Below are 9083 nucleotides of genomic sequence, written 5' to 3'. Positions count from 1 at the left end.
ATGTCTGTCTTCTCTTTCACTTCTATTTCACACACACACAGGCACACCAAAACATGCTGGTCCTAACATACCGTGGCGCTCCATTCATTATTTCATGAGCGAAGCAGGGCTCAGCCCGGAGGACCATCAGTTGGTGTCATGTGAGAGCGCGTACCCTGCAAAGAGAAAATTACAGCGATGCATTCAGGTGTCCCCTCAGCCATGCGTTCAGAGTGCTTCTGGGGGCCGAGGGGGTGGCAAAGTGGATGTGACAGGCTTAGATTAAATGCCAAAGACAGGGCGTTTCTCTCACACACTACAGCCTCCTGGACAGCAGCCTAATTAGGCACTTCCATGCTCTGTTATCAGCTCTTCCAACAAAAGGCTCCCTCCAAAAACACATTTGTTAATGTAACAAAATGTAACGCTGTTGCTCTGCAGAGGAGTGACTTCTGAAAATAGTCCAATTAGTTCTTTGAAATTCATTAATCACAGATTGATTGGATTTTTTCTGAACCCTCACAGTTCTTGAAAGGCACTGTTGTTATGTTATCTGCCTAGTAACCTCAGGTGCCAAGTAAGCAAACGATCAGCTGGTCTGCGAGATCAAATGCAAGGTGTTTTCGCCGTCAGCTCCCATATTTCTGTAAGAACTTGACAGTCTGTATCGCCAAGAGAAGGTCAGGTGTTTTTCTCAGGCACAACAAACGCAGATACCATCTCTGTCTCGGATAAAATGTTCTTCATGGATATTATCACGTCAAGTACAGGGCAGAATTCACTTCTTTATATCTGCTCTGATATCTGTTCATATGCCTCGCCGCAGACATGCTGGACAAGAAATAAATCTGATTATAGAGTGCGTGGGGTAATGTTCAATAATAAAAAGTATTATTTGCCAAGATCAATGTGTGTCGCCATAGCGATAAAGTACAATGAATGGAAAGTGCTGGAAGCCAGCAGTAAATTTTGATGCGTTGTGATATTGAACACATTGTGACAACATACTCCCTGCCAGGGCTGTAAAACATCTTCCAACAGGCTGTTGAACATCCTCCCGCTACATTCTTACACACCATGACTGCCATACATCAAGCCCGGGCCACAGCATGCAAAGGCTAAGTGTGTGAGGGATTACATAGCAAGAAGCAAAATAGGACAGCACTTCATATTCATCAGGGGAGAGTGGGTCTGCCTGCGAGTGTGTGTGTGTGTGTGTGTGCAAATTAATGTTGTGCTGCTTGCACTCCCTATAAGTGTTTGTGTGTGACACGACAAGGGAAAAATTCAATCAATCACCCAATTAAAAGCAGTGTGTGACAGTGACATGAGTCTGTGTGACTGATGGATGGACCAAATCTTCTCAAGTCTGTGGCTTTAAGCTCACACCGGCTTGGTGACATTCACACTAACGATCAACAAACCCCGATCACGTCGAGTGAGACCGACATGCACTCAGAAAAACTTTTACCGCACCCGGTCTACCTCCCCTGGCCCCTGGACTACGCGAGCCACGCTACCCTCAAAGCTCCTACTGTTGGGAGGCACAGGGTATTTAAGAATGTTATCTCTAATGCACAGATGTCTTAAAGGTCCCAGTGGAATAGGCCTGCAATTTTCCCTCCTAATTAAAAATTAATTAAATCGGCTGTGGCTCTAGCCAGGCATAAAGCTGAAGGCCACAGCAACTGCCACTGGAAACGCAATCATTTATTTAACTCAATTACAGGAAGCCGCAGCGGGCTCCTCTGCCACTGAAGTCACCTGGAGAGTCGGGGCGGCTTTACCGAGCATCTGACCAAACTATCCTCGCGCACGGTCTGCCTCGGGTCTGATGTAGCTTCCCCCGTTCACTTTAGAATTCAGCGAGAAAACTGGAGCGAGATGCTGCTTGTGATGCTGCACATGTCCTTTCCCCTATGTTGTGATTAATATATACATAGTCATAGAGATATCCTTTGTCACCTGTTTTCCCTCCCTCCTCCCTGGGGGCTGATTTGGGGTGATTGATCAGAGATTCAGACACAGGATCAATAAGGCTTTCACCTCTCCCTTGGCAAGAGCAAGGGGCTCAGTGATGGCCCACTATGCTGTCCAATTATTCAGTAATGGAATACTGGAACCTGCCCAAGACTATTAACACACTGGACACTGGGGATAGTGAGTAGGACTGCTAATTGTTGGGTTATATTGTAAACTGTGACAACAATGAACTGCCCTCATTCCCCCTTTTTGTTTCGCTAGTGCTAAAGCAGAAGTGCTAAGGGACTATTTCTCTAGTAGACCAAAATATTCCTGGAGTGCAGACACAGTGCATGCAGCTGTTGTGACCCTTGGACTCTTACTCATCTGCAATATTGACAGTCACAGAATTTAAGCTTACAATGAGCTTACACTAATTGTCATTTGGTCTGGATGCAAACTTGCCTGAAATGTAAATGAAGTCTGGTTTAAACTGTTCATTAATTAAAGTCAATTTGTCTTGTCCATTGGTAAATTCAGCCTTAGCTTCTTCTCTCTTCAAGAACTTTGTGGAAGATCAGCGTGGGTGTAATTTATCTGACATAAGTTGACCTCACTTGCCAAGTTTGCAGAAGTCATTACCAGAGGAAACAGAGAAAATCAAGTTAAAGGCGTGTTTTGATGGCCTTATTTGAACAGGAATAAAAAAATCTTGCTCCTTTGCGTAATCTTTTTCCCTACCTTTTGTTCTTACAGTGCTTCAGTGTTTACATCCCTCTAGGATAGAAGACTCTCTGAATTCAGAGCCTGGTGTGAATGTTAAAGAAATCAAATGCGACTCTCTTGCAGATGAAGACATGTACAACACAGCTCCTGGCTATATTGATGGTGGTGTATTATGATTGTAAGAAGCATAGCGCGGTCGGACTCAACGCATCATCTGGGTGTTTCACTGCTCATTGGTTTGTTTGATTATTAATTAGCCTGAAGTGAATTCATCGTTTTTTTTAGACATACACTTGTATGTATGAATTAGTTCTGCTACATCAGGAGTCAGTGAGATGTCAGTAATCACAGCTCTAAGTGTGATGCGCTACGCCCTTTCTCATTATGAGCAAATCACATTATTCTCTTCTGGTGATTAACACTGTTTACCGACCCCCTCCCCCCCTCCCTTTGGTTTTCAGGGTGCACTGTGATGGAGATAACCTCGAAGCTCAAACAACCAAAGACCACCAGTGACTACACTTGGTTGAACTCAACTTATTCAACTTATCTTTGAGGCACAACACAAGCCTCCAACAGATACAGTACTGTTTCATATTCCCACTACAGTAATGCAATATGTTCAGGCTTTGTAGAAGAGAAAGCGGTGCTCCGCTGGGAATCTCAGCGTTTGGATGTTTCAGTACCCAGTGTTACAGAGCTCATGATGATGTACACCAGCTCCAGACAGATAGTAGCGTGTGATGTAGCTGCCTGCAGATATGCCTTTGGTTGCCTGCAAAGCAGTCTCTGGGGTTCAGGGACCTCTGGTGCTCTGTGCTCCATGAGTTTTCTGCTACATATCTTCATATCATCAGGGCAGCCCTTTCAGACGAAATTGGCTGCTGTACTGCATCTCATGTAAGCGTGAGAACATCTGTGGGTGTGTTTGTATGTATTTCTTTGGAAACATGTAGCTGAATGTTCAGAAATGTTGTACTTCCTGTATGTATATATGATTTGTATTTATGTATGTAAGTGCTATGTGTTTGTCTATCCCTCTGCCTATCTGTCTGTGTGTGCACCCTTACAACAAATCAGAAAAATAACCAACTCTGCTTGTTAAAACTGTAATACAAAATGCATTTTAACACGGCTGAATCAACTAAACTCATTCTTACATTCATCCTTTTTTTCAGCATGTCTACAGAAACAACAGAGAGAAAAAATAGTCATGTCAAACAGTCATGCTGTGCTATTTCTGTAGTTTTGCCAGGTGATTCAGTGTGTTTCATAACCTGCTATTTTCAATGTAGCGTCACACACACACAGAGATAATGTGTAATGTTTTGGCGTTGTTGATACCGACTGGTTAGGCTCTTTTCCAAAAAATAACAACAAAACCTCTTTTAGCTTTTAATCACCTTGCTTAAAGGCCTTGAATCAGTAATGCCATCCCAGCTCTGTCTCACCCAGCCAGACTGGCCCTAAGGTTCAGCCTCAAAAGGCAGCTATTGTAAGATGGCCAGTTAATGTTGCTTTAGTGTGTTGCCCAATTCTGATCTTTACTTTTCCTTAAGTTGCATCCCAGTGGTTAATTAGAAGTGGATAATAAATGAGTTCAGTTCTCTTTTGTAGGGACTGTTCATCCAATCAGCTATCATCGTTAGGGAAGTACAGATGGCTGACAAATTACAGGTAAATGCAACATTAAGCATCTCAGTCAGTTGTTGGGCCACCAATCTGTGATCCTTGGCTAAGATCTGCAAGTGTCAAAAATCTACTGCTATGGATGATCGCCATTCTTCCAAAATACATGACCACATTTGGTGTTTTGAGTTGCACCGTCTGACATGTCACTTCAAATTCTGTGTATTTGATTTTTTTGTCTAACTGTATGAAATTAAGATTAGATACACCTCATGCTGTGATTTTTTTGGGGGAAGACTGAAAGAGCCAAATGCAGAACTCAAACAACAGTCTGTTGTCAAATAAAATAATGTTCTTAGCATTGGAGTACAGCAGACTGACTGAGACTGCGGACAAGCTCGAGCAGGTTCAGGTGTGCGCCCAGGTGAGGCAGAGAAAAGAGGTACAGGTGAACCTGGAGCACGAGGAATAATAACATTTAGGAAAAAACCTCATGAAGAGAAATGCACATTGCCACTAATGTCAGCTGACGAACTGACCATCTGAGTAGAGGGAAGAACCGGTGTTAATATAGAGCAGGCTGAGGGTGTGGCTGATGAGCTGATTGTAGCCAGGTGAGCAGGAGTTCTGGCGGGAAACTGAAAGTAGGTCGACCACTCCCAGGCTTAGACACACACACACACAGACAAGAAAACAGACGAACAGGGGACAAGCAAGAAATACTATGGAGGGGAGAACATTAAAAACACAATGAAGGAGGGAGAAACTGTCTGCTCCTGACACTTCAACAAACTATGGTGTCAAATTCTGCTCAACACCAACATATCATCACCTTTATATATCTTGTTTATAAGGTGAACTGTTAGCAAGCAGTTGTGTATTCACACATCCAGCGAGTCTCTACAACATCAGCGTTCATTTATTTAACTTCTGGCCACCTGGCAAATGTAAGCACAATGCTCACTCTCCTTTTAGCTCTGTTTTGATCACCACCAAATCCAAAGGGAAATATGTTGCTCTTTAACTCCTAAATATGGCACAATGTTCACCAGGTGGTCACTAACTGTGTCTGTCTGCCATTAGTGCAGAGCAGATAGTGTACAATAGATTTATCTGGATTAACTTTCTTTTTTTTCTGAAAATTGCTGCCTGCTGCTCAAATCAATGCTGATACGAGTGATGAGACTGAAACGAATACAATTAGCTAAAAGATGCTAAATTTGCAGGGGAACTGCAGGGCTGGGCGATAATTGAGTGTGGGTTTGTCACTAGAAGTGACACCTCTTACATACACATTACTGTAAAATGATCAATTGTAGCAGCTTCAGTAAAATTTTGAAGGCAAAATTTTTACTTGTGTTGCAGTATTTTTACATCATGCAGTGTAACATTTATTGAAACCTGCTGTAACAGATTTTTCTTGGTCACTTGAGGTCAGCGGAAACAAGTTGAGAGTACAAACACTGATAAGTCTCATGGAGAATTTGTTGTCCAACAATTGCTCATCTAAACGTCCAGCAGCTGTAGAGAAAAATTAGCTCTCATGCTGAGCTGTGTTTCTGGCTGCCCAGGAGAATGCAAGTCCAATATTCACATTCCTTTACCTCTGTTTTTGCTCCCTACCGAATCCTGAGGAAAATGTCTGGTTCTTTGGCTGCTAAATGCTTCACTTTGTTCAACAGCAAGTTACTAACTTTGTCCACCATTTGACTCTAGGCACTAAAAACTGCTGCTGTTTGAAATGATGCTGATAAATGTGGTGAGACTGTACCGGAATAGTAAAGCTGCAGGCCATAAAACCAAAATGGTTTGCTAAAAGATGCTAAAACGCTCAGTGGGGAACTGCAGTGGGTGATCATTTTCCATAGGTTTGCCACTACGAGTAACACCTTTGATCCATTCTTACTAAACGAATACTGGGATTAAAATATAGATTTGTTTTTAACATTATGGTAGTTTTACTAATAAAAAGTAAGTAAAGTATTGGATATTTTTTCCACCATGGCATACGTGATCGATGATTCCTTTTCACTTTTTAAATATTTGGACTTGTCACAGTGGTTGCTAACATTGCTAACAGTTAGTTAGAAATAACATTAACAATGGCTCCATTCCATTCAAGTGTCCCAGTAAGACATGACAGTGTGACAGTGAGTCAACAAGAACAATGTAGGACCCTGAAACTAACGCAAATGGAATTTAGCCATCTTTGAATCTATTATTTACACCTGTGCTCACAGTGATACGTTAAAATCTCTTCTGTGAAAAAGGGCCTATTGTTTACTTGTATCATGAAGTACATCTGCACAGATGAATCGACATGTTATGTGTCTCCATCCAATTATTGAAGGGTGAGGCTCTGCAGGCCAAAACATTCAGGCTGTTGTTGGTTAAATAGTTTACGCAAAAAAGCTAATAATCCGATTTTATGCTTCATCACGGAGACAGGAAAACCAAAAATCTTAGCTCTGGGGCATTTCTATTTGCACCACAGTTTAAGTTTTGAAACACACCAATTTTAAGTTTTTACCTGCGATTAAAGATGACAAGTTTTTGGGGATTTGAAGAAATGCAGAGTTAGATAAAAATAGTAATGGTTCTGCTCATGGGCTAAGCTGTCTAAATGTTGCCCCCACGCACCTGATAACAAACTGTAATTTCATGACTTTTGGCTAAAGGCAAAGTCATGGGATTGACTAGAGAGTGGGATCCCAGCAGCATTGTTTGTCATCGTTGCCCTTTGAGTCTCATTGGTTCATAAGTTTATCGCTTGAGGCCTTGTATTGTGTAATGGTGTTGGCTTTTTTTTTTTTTTTTAATCAATGAATAATTTCATTGGCCTAATATTACAGGCTGTGAGCTCTTCAAGCTGAGCTGTACATGTGGGAAATTGGTTTTGGAAATTACTTTTTTTTGTATTTATGTAAATGTCAGATTTCTCCTATTTAAAGTTCCGACCTTTTCTGAGAAGTAATATTCAAACAAAATGCTGTTTTTATATCTTGCACAATTGCTTCATTACAGACCTCTCGCATACCATACACCATAAATGTATGCATGTGTGAGTGTGTGAGTGCAGAGTTTGAAATCGTCATTCCCCCTTTTTTTTTTTTAAGAGCAACAACTGCTCCATGGTCCAGTCAGAGAGGGACACAGACGCTTTATGAAATGCAGGGTTAGATAATAAACTACAGAAACAAGTGAAAACTGAATGCAGATTTCTTTTTATACATGCAGCTCAATAACAGCTCCTCTCTCCTTCTCCTCTGCATGTTTCCAGGGTGTTGCACAATAATTGTAAAGGTATCAGGTGTTAGCTTGAATCCAGAGGAAAGGTCAGACGGTGAATTAATAAAAACACGCCACAGTCACTCTTTATAATGTCACTGTCTTAATTAACTCACCTATCACATGTCAGGCAGAAAATCCGCCTCCACTCAGAAAAATATCTGTGAAACATTTTAACAAGGTTAAATCAAAGTGACAAGAGAGTTTACAGCGCGTGTGTGTGAGCCTGTCACTGCCTAGGGCTGTAGGCTTTCATTACATTGACAGGCTGTGCGTGAAAGCGTTAACGGTGAAGTGTTTCACACCTTGCCAACTGATGGCACATCATGGAGCCACAGCACTGTACTTTCTGTACTTTCATGCCTTCTAGAGCGACCTGTTGGTTCCTACTTTGACGTACAACATTCAAATCTAGTCCACAGCATTATCAATTGATGTGTGTTAAAGTTCCTTTCCACACACACACACACACACACACACACACACACACACACACACACACACACACACACACACACACACACACACACACACACACACACACACACACACACACACACACACACTGTGTGAATGCTACTCGCTATGCTGGACTTGTAGGCTGGAATTGCCCCTTCACTTCTTGTTTCCATCAAATTTGGCATGAGGCTGCAGGGTTCCTTGTACCACACATATCTTGGTTGAGAGGCTACAGAACGCTCCATACATAAAACACCACTCTTACTATTTTTGAATACGACACACACAATAATGTATTTTGTATTTTGTTAGAAGTGGATGTGGCTCAGCAAATACAGTGACGCAACAGTTGGCCTCTGCCCACACCTCCCTCATGCATGTTCTCAGGTCAGGAGGCGAGAGTTTTTGCCAACTGACGTCCACACTCACGCGACCCATGATACCACTCTGCGAAGTACTGCGACCCAGAAGCTGATGGTCAAGAGTTGTCAAAAATATTATAACATTTTTCAAGAAGATAAAATAGAGGTACTTTAATTTAACTCAAAAAACATTTGACATAATGGGACACTTAACACAGGGACACAGACTTTAAAACATACTTTTCTTTTCTTTGTGTCTTTAAAGAACTGAAGGATAAGTTTACAGCTTTTCAAGTCTATCTTAAAACAACGGTCAGGTGCTCGTGTGAAGGCCGACACTAATATAAGTGATGCGGAACAAATCCACAGTCCTTTGTAAGGGTTAACTGAAGGTCTTTTTAGCCGTCAGCAGCTCAAGCTAATCAAATCAAGTTAGTATTTTCCAAAGTTACAGTTTTTTTTAGTAAACAAGTCTGTCACATCTGTGGTAGAAAATAATGTGTTCATGAAGGACTCCATCAGTTCTAGAAAGAAGCCGACTGAAAAAATATGCTTTTGTGTCCTTAAAGGTGGGCAATGGAACTGTATTGGCCATCTTTATCCAAGGGATGAAAACATTTGAACAGATCCGTGCTATTTTTGCAAATGATTATCGTTAATATAATAGTACAGATAAAT

This window comes from Toxotes jaculatrix, chromosome 10 (assembly GCF_017976425.1).
Source record: "Toxotes jaculatrix isolate fToxJac2 chromosome 10, fToxJac2.pri, whole genome shotgun sequence".
In the NCBI taxonomy this organism is placed as follows: domain Eukaryota; kingdom Metazoa; phylum Chordata; class Actinopteri; family Toxotidae; genus Toxotes; species Toxotes jaculatrix.
The sequence above is the reverse complement of the archived record's forward strand: the minus strand, read 5'-3'. Positions refer to the sequence as shown.